Source organism: Rhea pennata, chromosome 2 (genome assembly GCF_028389875.1).
Source record: "Rhea pennata isolate bPtePen1 chromosome 2, bPtePen1.pri, whole genome shotgun sequence".
Taxonomy (NCBI): Eukaryota; Metazoa; Chordata; class Aves; order Rheiformes; family Rheidae; genus Rhea; species Rhea pennata.
The window spans coordinates 27524620-27545675 of record NC_084664.1 but is presented as its reverse complement, the minus strand read 5'-3'; the positions used below and the strand labels follow the sequence as shown (position 1 = coordinate 27545675).

Genomic DNA, 21056 nt, shown 5'->3' with positions numbered 1-21056 from the left:
TAAATATATCCAAAAGATAAGGAAAATAAGTCACACACTAAACTCTGTCAAATGCTACTGAATGTTTTATGCTATTTTGGTATGTATGGTAAGATTGGAGAAAAGACACTGATGCAGATAAATGCACGAAGAACGTTAACAATTTACTTGGTGTAAAATCAGACACAAACTCTATGTGCAAACTCTGGCCACAGAGCATGCAAATGTTTGCAAACAAACAACTACTTAGTAACGTAAGTGACCACTTTTGAGTACTCCAAAAAAATCTTTGTGGATGCTGCAAGTGCTTGCACATCTAGTGATCTATTAATTTCTGCTACTGTTGTTCACTCCATTCAGTGCTGGAACTGCTAGTTAAAATGAGAAAACGGACGGTTTCCATATCTGTGCAACACCTTGATAGAGGAGTTCTGTAAAGTATTTTGTTGCTCATGTGTCTTCAAAGATCTCTTCACACAAGACAAAGTCATCTTTGTGTTATGTCTCTCTGTCTGCTTCTTATAAAATGGTCTAAACACCTGGAGAGTGAGAATCATGAACATGCTTTTCAATGTAGACAATATCATGCTATAAAACAACCTACAAATCTAACGATTCTAATCTATGTGTAACGGGGAAAAAAAAGTAGATATGGGATAGAAGACCTTCACTGTAAGAAGTATGACTTGCAGCAAACATCTCTACCATGACACAAGAATAGATTAAACAACTCAGAATGCACCACTCAACGCAAAGAAGCCCTACCACAGGTGGGATGTCCCATGGCATCCAAACTGGATATGCAGTTCTCTGTCCTCTTCTTTGAAGTATGACCCCTCCAGGGTTCCATAGTGCATTCTGGATGCATTAGTAATAAAATACCCAAAGCCAATCTCATTCATATTGATACTAGTCAAAATAAGGATCAGTTAGTGGAGTTAGACTCAAATAAAACCTTAGTGAGCTTAACCTTAGTATGACCATAAACCCTTCCAGACTGAAATGCAGCAGGCACATACAAGCCAAGTACAGATTCAAAAAAAAACTCCTGAGAGCTTAGCTTGAGATTGCCTAAATTATCTGCATGATGACAGATAAGTGTTTTTTAACTGTAGAATAGAAAGGGATTTACCAAGGAAAATGGAGTCAGAGTCACCAGCCGTACAGGGAGAGCCATAACAGCAGGTATGTTTTGCTTGCAGAACATAAAGATTAGATGAGGGTATGGTATGAGGAAAATTTCAACATGTCAGGAAACAAATACATTTATTTCTGGATTTCTTTTCATCATGTTAACTGGCTCCACTCTTCTTCTGGGTTGAATGACTAACATTAGCTTATTTTGGTAGCAGTTTCAGATTTGTTGCAAAGTGACTGCATATTCTTCAGGATAATTTTCTTTTAAAGAATCAAGTCCTATCTTGACTTCTTGTTTGGGATGACTTTTCTTGAAGCACATTGGACAGAAGGGATGGCTTCTTACACAGTTTTGTAGAATACATAGTATTGTAAGTGAAAAGGGAATTAAAGATAATGGTGGTGGTGAATGCAGTTACCGTTGTCTTCAAAATTTCCATGCTGCTTGTGGTTTAAATAGCTATTTTTCTCTCCTCTAAATATCCAAATTGAAATGATAGGATCACTAACAGCATCTGGGCAAAACTGCCAGTGTTTCCTACCTGGCATCAGTTCACCATATTTTGTATATTTGTCGTACGATCTTGCCCACTGCCTTCAACATGTATTTTGACTAGAGGAAGAAGGAAGAAATTCTTGTATGTCACTTACTTCACTTTGTATGATCACATTTAATGGCTGACTGATTTTTTAAACTGAATCTCACGATGTTAAAATGAAGAAAATTAAATTTGTGCTTGAATTATTTCTCTTTTTTGAGAAACAAAGTCAATTCACCACAGTAACAAACTGCTCATTCAGTACAGGCATGAGAACTGTCACTCAAAGATTTTGATTTGCTGAAAATAAAAGAAATAGTTAATACATTTTTTCATATGGCATATACTTAACAGAACTGATTATTGAGTAAGCCACCGTGTTTCCTACAGTGTGCATGAGATTTCAAATTCAAGGATAATTCTTACATTCCCTACAATTTAACACTTTAACAAATTTGTTTTTGCCCTCATGCTGGTTGAAGCATCCACAACAATAGTCTACTGAGCTGGTACTCAAAGAAAGCTTTTTTTTCAAATCATTCAATACATTATCTCTGGTTGTATCTCTCAAAGTATTTTTAAAAATACGCTTCCACAGAATTCACCTTTGACGTTTACAAGGATTTACAACAGCTCTCAAAATCCAGCAACATAGGAAATCAAAAACTACAAACAGCGGTGACAATGCAGTGGTAACAGCATAGCTGATATCAAAGGTAAATGTGTATGTCAAAAAAAAACGCAAAACAAAACAACATAGAACTACTGTTAACAGAACAGCGTATTTCTGTCTTTACAAGTGAAAAGAAAAAGGGTCATCAGCAATTCATCTAGCATCAAAATAATGACAAACCATATGATCAGAGATGCAGAAGATATTGTTAGGTATCTTTGGTGGCGCTTTCAGGTAAACCATGCATGCATCTACAACACTACTTGCTTTTCTTTCAGAGAGAAATGACAGAAAACGACACAATCTAGAAAAAGACCTGTCTATAACTATACTAACATATGTTGCAGGTAAATTCAGAAAACGGAAAACATGACAGAACCGATTCTTCTTGAAAAAGGAAAAGAGCTTTTTATGAAGCCAAGTTTAGAGCATCTTCTCATAGCCATCAAATACTCAGAATGTTTACAGGAATTTGCTGGCACTGAACAGTAAGTAGTGACAATTTCTTTTTTAAAGGAAGTTAGAGAGCAGATGAACTACAAAGAATCACGGGGCTATGCCCCCAACTAGTCTGCTCTATGCTTCATTAACCACATTGTTAGTCTTGCATACTATAAACTCTGCAACCTAAAAACTGTCTCAGTTAATGCATTAAAGAAATCCCTTACATTCTGAGTATGTCTTTATCATCTTTGTGGCTTGTGTCAAGGAGTAAGATCCAATCCCAAGCCCAGGTGCTGCTGACTGCCTTGCTGTCTATGCTCCTTTTCCCTCCGACGGCTAAAGGAAACCAACTGAGCACGAATTGCATATTGCGTGGACTGCGCCTTGTCAGCTCGTAACTGTTCTACTGTGCCTGCGGTTACACAAGTCTCCCTAACACAGTCACAAACAGTCTGCCTTACGTACAACTCTTGATTACACCAGGTCGTTCCATGTATGGGGCCACAGCCAACATACGCGGGTGATCACTGTGTAATATCTGTTCTGAAACCATGCTTTCCACCCACTCTCACCACTGCTGTCATTATGCCTCCTCCTCATGCCTCTGTTGAAAAAGTAAAAACATCACCCGAGGTCCAACCCAGTCATCTGGGATGACAACAGGACAGAGATTTCTAGGTGGATGCATCACCATGCTCAGGAAACTAGAGCTTCAGAAATGCCACAAACACGCACTTCGAACTTCTGCCAGCAAGTCACCCTTCTGGAATCAGTTGGGAGAGGGGGGGTAAATGTCACAGGCACTACCTCACCATGATGCTGCCATGCATCATGCACATTTTTTCCCTAACATTTTCTTATTTCTGAAAATTCAGGGTAAAGGCTGGTTATTCCGATTGTGCAGAAGGCCATTTTGAAAGTGATGCCGCATCACGGAAAGGTTATTACGATGTGTTCCCGAACTCACTGTACCGTAACTATCCACGCCGCTGCCAGCTACCAGCAAGCTGGACCTGAGATTGTTGGCTGCTCTTCAGGAGTATTTTCTGGCTACTGCAGAGTTGTCAATGAGCAGAGCATGGAGTCTGCCAGTGCAAGAGCCTCATATTGTTCATGTGAACAGTTATGTACTACCAAAACCTCTCTTCAAGTCTGCACAAGAGCCTAGCTACCTCCTCTTTTCCTTTCTTCACTATCCTTGGGTAAAAATAACAGAAAACACTTATCAGAGACACCTCCTGTCCCATTGTGGAGAACTGCAAATTCCAGGATTGCTTACAGGCATAAAAAGCAATGATATTGTCCCAGGGAAGATCCAAAATTCTCTCCTTTTTTCATGGCTAACAGGGCTCTCCATGGAGCCACGGTCTCAGAAACAGTACTCACGTACTATCATGGGACTGAAGCTGGCTCCCCAGAGGAACTCCTGATGCTGATTGCTTTAGTAGAGGTAAGCTCCACTGGTATCACAAGCCCTCCTGTGTGTCACTTACACATCTTTAAAAATGCAGAACACTGTTTTTCCGTACCTTCTTTGCAGATAGCAGCAGCAAATAAATGAGCCATCTCTCTGTATATCCTGGTGAGAGACCCTGAGAATGGACAGGTCTTCTTTGGGCTCTGCACCATTACCGTACAAGTAGCCAATGCAAGAAGGTGAACAATTACAGGAATATCTTATAATTTTATGTTTTTATAACCTCATTGACAGGTTGTGCTGTGTATTTGCTGGGGTATTGAATAAGGAGATAAGTCCTGTCAAGATAATGAGAGAGGACTCTCAGAGGGAACAAAACTTAACACAGTGTGTATCTGCTTTTGGAGAGTGTGGACCTTAGCGCACCAATACTAATCTATTCTATCACCATCTTCTTCCTCAAGTGAATAAACTGGTTTGTTCCACATTTGAACTGGGAGAAAACTGAAATAAGCAAGCAATAAAGAGTATTAATCAACCTGATGCAGCCTTAATTATAGCAACAATAACAACAATTTCCTATTTTAGGTTCTGCCACAAATACCCTGTTGACTGTGTTAAAGATAAAAAGCCAGAGATAATCTTTAACATAGGTACAGTTGGATATTATAAATACATTCCATCAGAAGCATTATTATTAATTTTACTAAAAGCTGGAATCCGGGACCATCTCCTATACCGGATTGCACTAACAATGTTTGTTTTGATTGTTAGGAAAAATCCAAATAAGGAAAGATAGTAGCTAATCAAAGATTTAGCTCAGTTGGTTAGAGAGTGGTGCTAATAATGCCAAGGTCATAGGTTTGATCCCCACATGGGCCACTTGTTTGGGGTTGGACTAGATGATCTCCAGAGGTCCCTTCCAACCTTACCAATTCTATGATTCTATGAAATTACTCGAATGTAGGACATTCAGAAAAAACATTAAATGTTGTGAATGACACCTTCAATACTATATCATTTCTTTGTATCTACAACAGCACTCTATAGCGTCTCCCCATAGTCTATAAGGAAGAACAGGTGTGTTTCCACGGTAGCTTCAGATTTCTCTAAAGTAGTTTTACAGTCAGCTTTTATTTTGTTTTAAATATATAAAACTGGGCTTCTTTTATGAAGGAGAAAATGATTCTCTTACAGGCACAGAAGCAAGAAAGAGCAAGAGCCATGAGAAGAATCAGACAAGTTTATGGATATGAGACTGATTTACTATGTTGTACTCTGCACATAAGCCATTCTGATGATTACTTCTTGCACTGCACTCTGAAAAAGGTTCCTGCCTTGGGGAGGATGCCGTGTTTCCCATCAGTCCTGGGAGATGAAGCACTGAGGATAACCTTTCTTGCTGTGTTCAGGAAGCTAAATAAGAGAAAATCACAGTTTGACCATTCATTACTTTCTGCTTGAAAGTCTGTCTACAATATAGCTTCAAAGTGGAGAGGATGCTCTGATACTTTAAGTGGGTGATTCCTCTTTTCTTTCAATGTCTTTTCTCTTATGACCTGGTCCTCTCTGTTACACTGAAAAGGAGTGAGTCAGAGAGGAGGAGCTGCCACAGGCTTCCTCCAGCTTTCTCTTAGCTTAAGTCTCCCCTAAAGCCTGCGTGGGCATCAGCTGTCACAAAAGCTTCAAAATGGAAGCACCAAGGAGACAAATCTTCCCAAAAAGCAACTACATGGATAAGACACAGATGGGAATTAGACAGTTACAATATTGTAATGAACTTACAGGCTAACACCAAAATCAAGTCTGGAGTTTCCCTCAGGAAGATCTGTAGGAGAAAGATCTGTTTAAAGCTGCCTAAAACTCTGCAAACAGAACTCTAAAGATTTTACTTTCTGAAATCCTGAAAGTATCTGGGCCCTACATTTCTCAATTCCACAAAGACCTCTTCTTACTTATGGGTGAGGGCCAGGAGCAACTGCTGCCACACACACTAGAACTACTCAATTCCTGGACACAAAACCAGAAAATGTTATCTGCAGAGATTCCTGTTTTAGTCAATTATCATATACCATCAAAGCCTGTCTGTGAGCATGGTCATAAAGTGGTTAAAACCACAGTACAAGTCTTTGGCACTAAGGCTAACATATCTCAGCTTGCATCCTTACAGCTATGTTCTCCTATTCACTCCAGCAGCGTGTTGCATCTGATCTGTGTCCTGGGAAAAGTACCTGACTGATGCTAACCCCCAAACTGTGCTTTCACCAGCAATGTGAACATGCTCATTTAATCGTATGGACCAACCATGTGGCATTCGTTTGGTGTGCAACCTGACCATACTTTTGCTTTCTAGTACACAAGTAGTTAAATAACTAACCCAACTTAACTTTTAAGCTCATTTCATTGGAGCTAGCATCTTCATTTTTATGTAACACAATTTCAGATCCAAACATGGAACTGAAATTGTTTCAGTGGCCCTAACGTATCATCTGCTGGTTATCAGCTGTGACAAGATGCATCTCTTCATTCTTTCTGATCTGTCTATCGCACTCAATACAGTTAAGCCAGAATGTCTTAGTATTTCAACTCCAAGGGGCTGTAGGACCTGAAAGTAACCCAGCTGAAATGCTCGAGTCCTTCCAAGAAAGATGCAGCAACACATAGCAATGCAGCAAACTGCTCTTATACTAGCTCCCATACCTGTGGGAGTCCCCCAGAATCTTTTAAGTTTTCACATAGCAATATCTAAAACGTTTCACCATTGATGTCTGGTTGGAAGTCTGTCAAACATTTATGCACTATAATATGTACTCATTTATTTATCACTGGGTCTCCGATTGGCCCAACTGTAAGACTGCAGAAATTTGTAACATTTTTCACCTTTCTGACTACTGCTAAGTCTTGTGCACACATTTTCACTGAAGTCCAACAAAACTCCAATAGCTCTGTTTTTAAGTGCTAGAGGTTAACTAGGAGCCCACAAATAGAGCATATGAATAGAGCTCCTCTTGTTTTTTAATGTACCAACCACATTACATTGTATTTACTGACATGTCATTTTATATTCCACTACTGACAGATTTTATTTTACTCACATATTTTTCTGCAGTTCTTCAGTGAATTTGCACTTTGATTACATTGATCAATTTTGCGTCATCATCAATCTTGTGACAAAATTCTCATCACCCTTTTTCCAGACAAGTTAAAAATCTCAGTCCCTGCTGACGCTCCACTGGTAACCCTCCTTCATTATGAAAAGTCGCAACCTATCCTACTCTTTTTCTCTTTTAACCTATTGATATGCCAGGGAAGGGCCTTTCCATTTTTCCAGTGATAGTTTAATCTTCTTCAGTCTAATGAAGATGTAGTCAAAGTCTTTTAGGAAAGCGTCAAAGGAGCAGCCAGATCAGACAACTACACTCTTGTTAAAGCCTCCACAGACTTGTAGTACATTTCTGAGAATGACTTCTCTCTACAAAACTAATACAGTCTGTACACATACACAAATAATCCGATTTTTTATTATAGAATTATTTCTACTAATTTGCCTAGTATGTAAGCCTGTAATCTGTGCTTTCCTGTTCTCCCCTGGAGTGTACTTCAAAACTCGGTGTTGCCTTCCTGCCTTCTTGTCCTCGGATACTGAGACAGAAGTACAAAGTAATACATTACACTCTGTACCTAATAGTTTGATAATTTCATATTTTAATTCCTTAAGAATTCTTAGGTGAATATTATTTATTTCTAGTAGTTTATTACCATTCATTTTTTCAATAATAAAAAACTTCCTCTACCAAACTTCAAGATAATTTCTCCATTTATTCTTCATTAAAAACATTTCAGTGTGGGGAATATTTTTTGTCATGAACAGTAACATGAAACATTCTTTAGTTTTTCTACTAGGGCACTGGCTTCTGAGTGCTCTTGTTGCATCTTGGCAGTCTATTAGCTTTACAAACTTTCTAGTAGGCTTCCTGTTCCAGCTTTGGGGGTTTTTATGTCTTCAGCAAATTGTTCCTTCAAAATCTTTTTTCCTCCTAAGTTATTTTGCTCCCTCAGTTTCACACACATAGAAATTTCAAGTTGCCAGGTCTTCAAGTTATTCAATGGCCGAGTCAGAGTATTTTTTCATCCTGTACCTTTAACAACCACAACAGTCTGGTTTATAATCAAGGCATATCTTGTTTGAGATCATGCTCTTACAGGGGCCATCTGAGGTAGGGAACTCTACTCCCTGGGAACTAAGGGCTGTCATGTTTTTCGTCTGCCTTTCAATTCCATTTTTTAAAAATTTACTCTGTAATGTACATCAACATTTCTGTACTGCAGGAGAAAGGATATGTTTCCAATACACACTTGTCCACCCAAATTCCCGGAAAACTACTCCACTGTCCTTCACTCGGGGAGAGAAATACATGACAGATGTTTGGCCTTGCTAAAGGCGCAGCTGCCAAGGTGCTCAGCGTAACACAGTGGGAGGAGATGCGTTACCGATGGCTCCTACTCTGCAAACTGAGCATGGCAACACGGGCGACCTCCGCACAAAGAATTCGCCTTCCAAACAAATTCTATTTCCTACTGCCTCTTAATGTATTTCACAAAATTGTAATTGGAATATTCTTTTAAAAGACTGCATTTGGCAATAATTTCAGGGGAAATTCATAACATTTGTCAATCTTTACTAAATAAAAGCAGCAACCTAAAACCAACAGTACCTACAAAATTCTATATTCAAAAATGTCAAAAAGACTCCACACAATTACAGGACTGAGGTAAAGAAAAATACATTAATACTTGCTATACCATAAAGGAAATACTTCCCATTCGCACTATAATTCATAAAATTAGACTATTAGAAAAGGAAAACCTTCTATGTCCATTTATTATTAATACAGTCTCGATTCTCTTCTGATAATTTATTATGTAATTAAAAAAATTAAAACGCGTTTCCAAAATACTCTGTTTTCTTTGGTATGAATACCAAAAAGCTTTTGTAGCTCTAATTTGAAATTAGAAATTGTGAAATTGTGAAAGGCAGCAACTGCTTTGCCAGCCCCTCCTTTTTTTTTTTTTTTTTGATGTGACAAAATGTGACACAAATGTGACAAAAACTCTGTGTAGAACAGTATTGATGGGTTAGTACAAAAATGAGGTCTTCTTGCTCCCTTTAAATCAAGCAGAAGGCCAAATATTTGGATATCATTTTTTCCTCTGTACAAGTGGGATTTTTACCCATATCTTACTGCTACTTGGCTTAGGTTAAGGTTTTGTTTCTTTAACAATACAATACAACAATGAAGTTATATACCCAACTATTTACTATTTATTTATTCAGTACTAGTTTTATTGCTGATGTACTAGTACAATACTAGTTTAATTATAATATATGTAATGATTTGTTCACACAGCAAAAATCTATAAAATCACTCTTACTGGAAACAAGTGCATGTCCCACCTGAAAAGTTCATGCTGTTGCTCTTGATCAAGACATGTCAGAATAATTAGCAGGCAAAAATAAGCACTGGGCTGAAGAGTAAAGCAAAGATAATATAGAGCTGACTTTACAGATTAATTTCTAAAATCCTAAAAAAAAATTCCTGATCACTGTTTGTCTAATATTATATCATTAGAGATATTATCCTTATGAGAAAAGACACTAAGATCTCCAGAAAAGACTAAGTTTTAATACTAACGCTTTCTACAAACTTGCTTCTTGAAGATGAGAAGTAAAATTTTTAAAATATTAGTTCAATACCTCTCTGTTGAAAATATGCTAAATTATCTGTACTACCATGCAGAGGATCAATAAAGAGATAAAAGATGCTCTCTGACATTTCCTTATTCTTTACGAAGGGACTCTTTCCCGTCTATTCTGAAAATATCCAATACGGGGAAAAAAATCCAGCGGTTCAATCCTTACAAAAAACGGGCAAGTTCTAAGAAAGTATTATTCTCCAAATACCAGTTCTTGCCCGATTCTACTCCTGAGCCAGCACAGCTTGCGTGAACAGCCCTGGTGACTCCTCTGCTAGCCGCTAACTTCACCAGCAGTTTGAACGCAGTGTATTTATTATTCAAAGCCTCTGCCCCTTTCTTTCACAACTGCATTTACAAGTCCCAACCTAACACCACAACCCCAAAGAGAAAGTTTCCAGCCGTCCGCTAGTCATGCTCCAAAGCGCTCCTTGTGCCACTTTACAACATGAGATTACTGCATAGCAAAGAAAGCCAGAGCAGTACTTTATTAAAGATTAAAAAAAAAAAAAAAACATGTGAGATGCAGTCAGCATCACAACTGCTGGCAAGAGCAGTTGAGAGAGAAAGAGAGACAGAAAGTAAGAGCGGGCGCTGTAGGTCAAGAATGAGTTACTCCAAGCCCTTTCAGCAAAAGCAAATTCTTGCTGAACGGGAATTTCTTGTAGGCTGTAAATTGAACTAAAGTAAACTTTGCAGGGACAGAACATAAACTTTCCCATGCAGCATCTACTCCTGGGTTGTTCTGAAGCACACTGAAAACAACTCCAACAGCAGGTTGGCAGCACAGTCATGCTGCAGCTCTCAGGGGACTGGAGAACAGGATCAGGTCCTCTGAAACCAAATTAATACTTAGCAGGTTGTAGCAAATGCAGCTTCAGGAACACCATATGGCACATGACATGAGAAACACAGTTGCCAAAATTCATTTCTCTCTTTTCTACACAGGCCACAAAGGATGGCTTCTAGAATGGTGCGGCCAAATAGGTGTCTAAACCAATCCTGGAAAAATGTTCTGGTATTTTTCTGTAACAACCCCCTCAAATCCAAACAGTCCATTCAACGGCCAATACTGCATTACTCAAGTACAAAATGTCTGAGCAAGTTTCTCTTTTTTTAAAAAACCAATTTCCATACCTTCAGGGTGCAACTCTTCATTAAATTAAATTAAATTTAGTTTTTCTTGGAGAGCAAATTAAGTAATTGAATTTGCTTGTTCAAGAAGATTCATCTTGGTCAAAATTAAAAACATTCTCTGCTATTCAAAACATTGCTTTCACGGAATTCACAACTTTCACAGCTATTAAAGTTGCTGTGTGTATCGTTCTGCCTCAGGAAATATGGGGAACAGTATAATGCATGGAAATTTGAATTCAACAAGATATCTGAATATTCACAATATCTGAATATTCACGGTTAGTTTTTTTGCATATAGCAACCAATTATAATTTTGTGTGGTTTTTTTTCCCCTTCTATTCTCCTTTTTACCGTTTACTCTGGCATTATCATTACTACAAAATAGGAAAAAGCTGGCCTGTTTTACAGAAAAACACGTATAGCAAAATGAATACTCCACTGTACAAATGAGAGATTCCAGGACTGTATTTTTTCTTATATTAACAGTATATGCTAAATGATTTTCACTGAATCATACTTTTTTGATGTTACCAGTATTTTGCAAACTGAGGTCTGAATCTTCTTGGGCTCTATGTTATTTTTTACCATGCATCAAATCGGAAGATAAAGTATGATGGAATGAATAAATGACTAATGAGGTGAATCCCTAGGGTCTTATTGATTAGATATATTAATTCCAAGCAGCTTTTAAAATTTTGCAAGCTTTACAGATACACTTCATATGTAGTTCATTCCTTTGCCCTAACCTTGTCTTTTGTCCTTGCCTTTACTTTGTATTACCGCAAATTGCTAACACACACTTGCTTTGCAATTGTTTAAATCTCTTACAATCTACTTCTGATTAGTAATCCAAATTTCAGAAACAGAGAATAAATGTGAACAAAACCCCCTACTTTTCACTACAGTAGCTTGACAATCACATGGAAAAGAGCCAAGAGCCAACCTACATGACGTTAGATTCCATAAAGCCACATGATGTTAGATTCCCATAAAGCTCAGGGTTGTTTAGAAAGCCTCCCCTGCCCGACGTCTCTCACAGATCCGGACAGATGTGCTCTTAGAGATCTAGGTACAGGAATTTAAGAAATTATTTCCCGCAGCAGTTCAGCACTGACCCCTGAATCGGAATTGCTTTGGCTGACTGTAACTTCACCTCTGTTACAAGGCAAAATAAAACACCTGTCTGGGCCCTGACGGTGTGTCTCTCCAGTAAAAGGAAGAACTGTAACCAGAGTACACCTACAGGTACGCGATCTTTACACGGCTAGTATGGGCGACAACAAAGGCAGCGGCAACCTTCCACACAGATTAGCCGCCAAGGAATTAGCCTCTGTATTTAGTTATTTCTTCTAGAATATAAAATATTGAAGATGAAGAAATTATACCCCTGCTCTACAAATTGAAGCACAGAATAACTATCACTGTTATTCACCCCTGACAGTATTAGTTATCAGGAAATTGCACACGTTAGGTTTAAACGTTGCCTAAGGTAGGTTCTAAACTTCTTACTTCCCCTTCCTCATCGCCTCTTTCCCTCCACATCTGCATAAGCTTATACAAAAAGCCGAACAGCTAAGAAATCCAACTACAGAATTAGTATAATAAATAACCTTCGTAGGATTTAACTCCTTCTACTCTTATGAAATTATAGATATTTCAGGATTGTACAGAATGAGGGACATGCCTTGCAACACACAAAGGACTGCTGACAGACTTGGTATCAAAGCCTAGAAGTGCAGTATATTTTAAAGCAAAATACAAAATTCACGCTCTCTCGGGACGTTTGCTTACCTCTCCGACACCAGTGCACGCAGCAGAATGTTCTAACAGTCGAAATGCATCCAGTTCTACAGAAAGCAGCTACAAAGTACTAGCTGTTTCTTGCCAAAATTATCAAGATGTACCTGATTCATAACAATATCTCAACTACTGAAAATCTAGTCCTCTCAATCCTCTCTCTCTGCCTTCAGAATTCGGGACACCTCTCTACACTCCTCACTTCACATACTCTCGGGGAGGACAGAGGGGACAGCGCTCCTCCAGAAACGTCAAAGCTCATGCCATGAGTGCAGCTCTTACAATATGAAAAATTATAAAAATATCCACAATAATATTTAACAACAAATTTCATTTCAAATGTGACAGTAAGTATGTTTTATCACACTTTTGGTAAGGCCTGCTATTATCAAGGTAACAGACTACTATCTCCAAGAATTTATTGTATGTCTAAATTAGAAGAGTATGAAAACAAGCATGCAAAAGAAAATGTTCGTAATGAATTTAGCTTGGCAAATAAATTATAACATGCACAGCCTTTAATATGTAGCCTTGAATCTGGACTTCTAGGGCCCAAAAAAGTTCAAATGGATAAGATGGCACAAGGCAAAGTTCCAATTTATTTAACTGAACATTTATTTCTGAATCTGCTGCAGTATTTTTTTCAGATCATCCTTACTGGTTTATGTCATCACTGAGGGTGCTATTTTTCCTCTGCCTTCAATAGTGTAACACATGAGCTGATTAAGAGTAAATACTGTTCCTTGTACCAATTAGTACAGACTGCCATAGAGTGGCAATACCATCACGAATCAATACTTCAGTATCTCCTCTGCCAGCAACCACTCTCTCTCATAGTCTAGAAGTCAAGACATGTAAACACAGAGTAAAAATGCCACTAATGTTCTCAGAAGCAATCAACTGAAAGAAATACTATTCATAAAACACATTATTTTTAGATGTTTAAAACAAATCTCCACAGAAAAATTACACAACCTGCATATTCAATAAAAATAAAACATCAAAACTTTCAAAGGTCGTTCCATTTATTTGTTTACAGATTTCAGAATTAAGAACTTGAAGAACTACACAGAAAAGGTATCAAATTAGAAGATTTGCTAAGTAAACTAAAAGAGATAATTCATCTAACTCGAGTTTTGATGTAAACTTATGACATACAAGCTAAGCAAACATGAACACTATGCTGTAGTGTTATATACTATAGAATTATATACTGTAATACTTACAGTGTGTTAGTATACAGCACACTTATTCCCTTTACTGAAAAACCTTAGGAGAGCAAATCATATTTAGTATGGGGGAAATCATCTCACTTGGTAAGAAGACTGCCCAATTTTCTCAATTTTACATCATCAACACAAATGTTCCTTTTGAGAGGTGGGAAGCTGCAATTATCCTGATGGTTTTTATGACTCTCTCGTACTGTGGCAGATACTGCCTTTTGCACCAGTCAGCAGTCTCACTGACGGTTGCTGCGCACACAGCAAAGGCTGAATGAGCCAAGGAGGACCATCTCTGGGGCTATGAACGGTGAGACTTTGCAGTTCCACCTCAGAAGTGACACACAACAAGCAAATATACTTGCATGCCAAACCATAGTGCACAAAAGAACAGCTTTCCGAATCGCTAAATTTGTCAAACCAGCAGCTTTCACAGTAACTAAGTTCACATACAAATTGTTCCAGAGAAATTTAACAACCACTTAAATGAAGAAATGTTTGGATTTTTTAATTAGAAATTCTTAATTAATTCTTTAATTGAAATCGGTTTAGCAATGTAAATGTATTTCTATAGTTTAAAGAGACTGTCTCTTTGAAGCTCTGTCATGTTCTATTAAGAAATACTTAAAAATGTATTAAACTCTTCCTCTGCATAGTGCGAGTATGCAGACTACTCATTACTTAAGACTTAAATACAAGGCTTAAGACTGGGAGCATGGCTAACTACGGCATTACATATTAGACAGACCCTCAGTTGCCTTCTGCACAGGCTAGGTGTAACCCCCTAACTTTAGGTGGCATATGTTACAGAGGTTTATTTGGTTTCTATTATAAACATACATTTTTGTGCATTGACTAAAATGCTCATGATTCTAAGAGAGCTTAAGCCTTTGATACCCTCCTGCTACGTTCACCTCAGCGTTACCATGCTAACGTAGCGGCAGCGTTGCATTCCTTTCCCACCAACAAACAGCCATTCAGCTTGGTAACGGCACTGCGTGCACGTAAAAATGGACAAACAGGCAGAAGCTAAGAAGATTAAACAAAAAGCTTCAGTAATAACAGCAGAAGATTTGCTGTATTTTGTAAACATCTTTCAAATATAAAGTGCAACGCAGCAGTCTCGGTGCCAGATCGCTACTCAGTTTCTTCGTATCGCAGACTTACCAATCCCCTAATTGCACCTGCAGGCAGAATTCATTTTGGCTGACTGCATTTTTTTTCTAATGACAGTTTCACGTTCTCACTCTTGTTCAGCACAATGAATCGCATCCTAGTAAGATGTAAAATTGCCTAGAGTAAGCAAAAGAATGTTTATCCATTAAGCGTTCATACCGAGTGTATTACATTACAGTTAATCACGTCAATGCTTCGAAAATCAGACAGTTTCTATTTCCAGAGGAGTGTAGTCTCCTTAATGCCTCCTAATATGGTACGCCGGGTAAAAGAGATTCAAACATCAGCCAAAACCAGGGGTTCTCTGGCCTCCCATATAATTGGTTTTAACATAGCAGCTGTAAGTGTAATTTAAAAAAAAAAATAGTATTAACTGAGCAGCAAATAGAAGATTACAAGTGTGTGTGTAGAGTGTAGCTGACCAAACAGACAAAGAGAATGAAGGATCATAGGGATAAGCCAGTATTAATGAATAATGCTAGCTCTGGATGAGACTACAGTATTAATGCCACAAAATGGGGATTCAAAATAAAAACATTTGAAGTGACTCAATTCAATGATATTTTTTGACATTTTCAACTTCAGTGTTTTCTGTGACATCAGGCATAAAGTCTAATATTGCTTCCTTGAAGCCAGTAGCAAAATTGACTTCATCAACCCCAGAAAGAAAAGGTGAGGGTCCATCAATAATTTATTTGATATTTGCTATTGTCTTTACCCCTTTTAGTTAGAATGAAACTAAATGAGTTCAGAAGCTGTGAATCTGCAGTGAGTCTGACTGCATGAAGTACTTACAAAATTCCAACGTGCGGTGTAAATTCAGATTTTATAGACGTATTTCCCACATATGAACCTGTGATGGCACTGAGATTCTGGACAACTGAATGTAAAGCACACCTATCGCGGGATCTACAGAACCGGTAGTCTCTGAAATGCTTTTCCAGAGGTACAAGGACCTCAGGCTGTCATCACTGAAGCTTTTAGCATGACTCCTCCATTCTTCTGTCAGGCTATTCCTCTGGGGCACCAGACACTGAGGTGAGGCTCGGCGATGCTGTTTTACAAAGCTCTTACTACTGTGTCCCAAAAAAGCAGACCAGAAGACCTTTTTTTCCCCACTGACACCATGTCCTTATGCGGAAGGGTGAACATGAACCTCCTCTACTGGTATCTGATCGGAAAAGAAAGAATCCTGACTCCTGTCATGCTCCTGTCATTTATCATGGAGGAATATAGCTTAGAGAAGTTACGGGAGTGAAATGCGCAAACAGTTGGAAAATACGTCCTTTTTGCGACCTCTGTTCTAGGAAGAGATGTGTTTCAGTCTGGCTGCTATGAGGAAATGGTACCAGGCTCTTCCCTACTCTCCTCGCAGCAAGTAAAATCTGAAAAAGGAAGTTCAGAGTTGAGCAGCTTCAGTCATGCTTGAGGTCTCCTCACTCTCAGGCTGCTTTTCTCTTTGCAGTCAACTAGGGCATGGGAATGTACACGTGCACGCAAGCTTTGGTTTTCCTTTAAGAATTTTTTTTCCCCTGGCAGTAACATGATTTACTATTTTGGGGTTGGCCCAACATCTCCCTGTGTATGTCTTTAATAGTCCTGCCACATGTAGCTGCATCTGCGCATAGCAGCAGGTGGGGCACCATGCCACATGTGTCCGTTATCGGATATGAAAACAGACATGGGGTTAAATGTGTGGCCCACCACTGTCCCTGTTACATCTGAGCAGTAAAGGCAGCCACAGAAGTAGGTGCATGGCCAACAAGCTTCCAGGCCTTTGCAAAGGCCCCTGTCCTTTTCCTCTGAGCTGTCCACCTTCCAGACACAACTTCTAGACCAGCTTGAGATATAAATAGCAGAAGCTCAAGACAAATATTCTACCTTCACAGGGAAAAATAAAATAGAATGTTTAGCCTTCTTTCTCAGAGAAAACAGTGTCTAGATTTGCCTAAGCAGAGGAGAAAGGTCTAACTATCATTTGCAGAAATGAAGACTTGTAAAGCTATGAAAGAACCTCTCTACAGTATGTACGTGTAGGGAACATAGCAGAAGCATTTAGTGGCACGTTGTTTGGTTATTCACTAGCTCAAGTGTACAACATACAACTGAGTATTGCTGTCACTCACAGTAACTGTATTCTGCTTGCAAACAGCTGCACATTTCTTTTTAAAGTAGAACAGACACCATTTAGCAGAAGCTGGGCACATTCCAGGTAAGAAATTAAAATGGGTATAATCTGTGTAAGGCACGCTATGTACCCAATACAGTGAACCCTTTCAATAATCTTATCATGATTTCAATAGTTATCCTAGTCTAACACAATGAATAAAACTAACATATCCGAACGTCTCTACAAAATTCTGACTTTACATATTTTTACGTAAACTAGTATTTACTGTCTAAAGCAAAAAGCAAGACTGTGATTGTTGTTAATAAATAAGCAGAGGAAAACAGCAAACTAATCTTATAAAACTTTGCCATAATATATATAAAAATGTAACGATGGCTATTACTAAGAATCCATTAGTAAACAGAAAATAGAAGTATAAGCCAAGTTTTTCAGGAATGTATCTTTAAAATACTATTTTATGATTTCAAGATAACCTAACAAGGCTGAAAGGCTTTCTTGCATTAATACTATTATTAATCAAACCTTTGTGGATCAAAAAAAGAAAAAGTAGAAAAACACTTTAAAACAATCTACAAGTCCTCTCTAGTTTTCGTAACAAAAGTTAGTACTAACTTAAGAAAACCAAAAGTAGTGAAGTTAGTTAGCATCCACTGGGAGATGGTGCATTGCTATAAAACATACGTAGCTCCTGGCTGCTGTGTACACTTAGAAGAAAGAATCGTGAATAAACTCACTATTTTGGATGAGGGAATTAGAAATAGGCAGTGTGGGAAAATAAAGATGCCTATGGACATCAAAACAGTCTGCCAAGTTGGTAAAACTTTAATCTTGTTAACTTTAATTTTAACCTTAATGTTACTGATTAAACACTGAGATTCAATAAGACTTCGAAAAAAAGAACATCTTTAACTTGCAAACAAAATACTTGAAAATGTAGTATAAAACGACTAATTTTGAATTAAAAGCCTTTTTTATTGTACTAATAAATTGAATAACCACATGGGCAGTTTTGTCTGTTACAGTCAGCTGGAGTTTTGAATTCCTTGCAGTTAAATAAGACTAGAAGTCAGAGTGTTTAAAAAGATGCTATCAACAATTTTAGTCTTAAAGAAGGGAAGTACTATTTTCATAGATTATTCAAGAGTAAAAACTTTAAATGTGTTTCCTAAGGACTTATCCCAATACATTTATTGCTCAAGATCAACAGGATTAGCCACACATACAATGCAGTCACATGTTGCTGCTTGAGCCCAGGCATCTATCCATCTTGGGGCAAGAAGAGCACGGCAGGAGAGCCCCACACAGGCGTGCAGGTACCCACACCCTGGGCTTGGAGCAACCAACACAGAGTTTGAACAGAAGGACTCTGCAAATTTAAGATGGACTCTCTCCACCTTTTTTCCAATCTAAGGGAAAACTCTGCCTCTTTAGAACTCAAAAATTCCTAAGAGAATTAAAAAAATCTATGCTGCAAATATCACCATAAACTGAAGGAGCTATAATAAAACAGAGCAGCATACAAACTTTTGGAGGAGAAAAAAGCAGTCAAATTTTAAATTTTAACTGCAACACTGGACAGTGTAGGGCATAGCATCATTTACTTAACTTTCCAAAGAACATTTTATTCCAAATGGCTGAATGGTTTTGCTACCAAAGAGAACATCAACAATACACGGTTGCTGCAGAAAATGGTGTTGGTATCTTGTAATTTCATAACAACATTCCAATAGTACTTTGGATTACAAGCAACTTGACCATACCATGCATGTTTTTGTCTATTTGCTATCTACAGGTAAGAAAACATTGTCTCAGCTCTAGTCCTACAAATTATTTTATCTGATTGGGCAGGCCTCACAAAAGCATTATTAAAGTAATCTTCCTTTACCTACATTTAGGTTGAAAGCCCATCTGTCTTACCAGAAGGACAGCTACCATAATCTGCTTCAAATTCTACCTTTCAGCTGGTGAAGGTCCACTGTGGCTTAAGCCACTCTTCCACGGCCTCAGCTTCATTTTATTTCTGATAAATGATTTAATGCAGCTCAACAAAAGTGACAGAATGCAAACTGTAGTTGTTGTGTTTTTATGCTATTAGCGCTAACTAACAGCAAGCAAATTTATGGAAAAACCACCACATCTCTCTAAGAAAGAATTTTTACTTTATTAGCCAGTAGACTCTTCTGGGACTACTGAAGGATGGGTTCTTGAAAACTACATGCATAAAATGGGTAATACTAGAAAAATTATTTGTCATACTCAGCATTGTACTTATTCCACCAAAGGATTAATTGTCTTATGGCTAATACTGATTTCTGCCAAATAGATCAGCACAAAAATCCTCCTACTGAGTAGTATGAACAATTTAAGTACTATCTCTTTGCCTTTCAAAAAACGCACCATTAAACAGGGACTTAAGTAAGGAACCATGAACTATTTAGCAAGAGACTACTGACTGCTGTATGGTAATTACTTACAGAAAAATTCTCTGATGTTGAATGTAACGTAACTGCATCCAGCATAACCCTCTTTTATGGAAGATGACCTGAAGTTGCTGTCCTTTTAGTACCATAAGAGCTCGCCACTGTCACTGACTGCAAAATAAACTATCAGCCTACCTGCCACATGGCATATTGGTAGCGTGCCAGCTCCTTAATGCAGACTCTGCCAGAGTTCCCACGGAGACTACAGGCAGAGCTAATATTACCCTTGCCTAAAAGAACACCTGTAATTGAAATGTAGAGATATCTCCCCTCCCCTACAGCTGCAATCCTTCCAGAGCTTAAGTGAGCCTTAATAACTCTGAGATACAAAACCAGGAGCACACTCCTAGCAACACAGCAGGTTAAATCATGCCCTCTCAGGTAAAAACAACATTGTGAACATAATGCAAGTACATTAATTGTGTATAGTTTTAAAGCTATTAACAATGTGCAAAGAACTTCTTAAGTAATGGTTATAAAGTCAAACAGGATGATGTAAAGTAGTAAATGCAAGCTATAATTTTATGGTAAACTATATTGTCCTTACTACTTTCTAATCTATTACTAATAAGAAAAAATAAAATACACACCAAATTTTGTTGCTTCAGCTGAAGGTAACACACATAATAGAAAGAGAACAGAATCTTAAATCTGGCTTAGGTTCCTAGACACCAAGGCAGTCTGCATATGTTGACTAATAAAATGAAGAGGAATACTGGAATTCTCCATTGACTTTTTTCACATTGGTCTGTCTTCAGTAAGGTCTTAAATGATTTTCTTTTAAAGAAGATAATTAAATCTCCTCCCGAACTAAATAATTTTTAACGATGGTCTCATATGCATTGAAAATCTGACAGTAGGGCTTTGCAATTAAAATATTTTCTTTTTGGACTGCAGTTTGGGTTTTCAGGTGGGGCAAGGTGTCCCAGTAGCTTCAAAAGGTGCTTTTATAAAATGCTCAGTAAGCCATCCAAACTTTTCCTGACAACACCACAAATTACACCGAAGAAAGACTCAGTATGTACATCAAATACTAGCTAACAGCGAGATTGAAGGTATATATTTAGTGCAGGGTACAGCCTGCATGACTGCACAATATTGGAGAAAAGTAGAAATTACAGCTCAGAAGTCTTTTTTGGCCAGAGGGACTGTAGTGGCACAATTTCCTGCAT

General features: G+C 38.0%; 1 protein-coding gene across 3 annotated transcripts in view; it reads right to left on the bottom strand.

Moving 5' to 3' along the window:
- Window positions 1-21056, bottom strand: part of PPP1R9A (protein phosphatase 1 regulatory subunit 9A) — a 151589-nt gene that overhangs the window by 71076 nt on the left and 59457 nt on the right. The window lies entirely within an intron of this gene.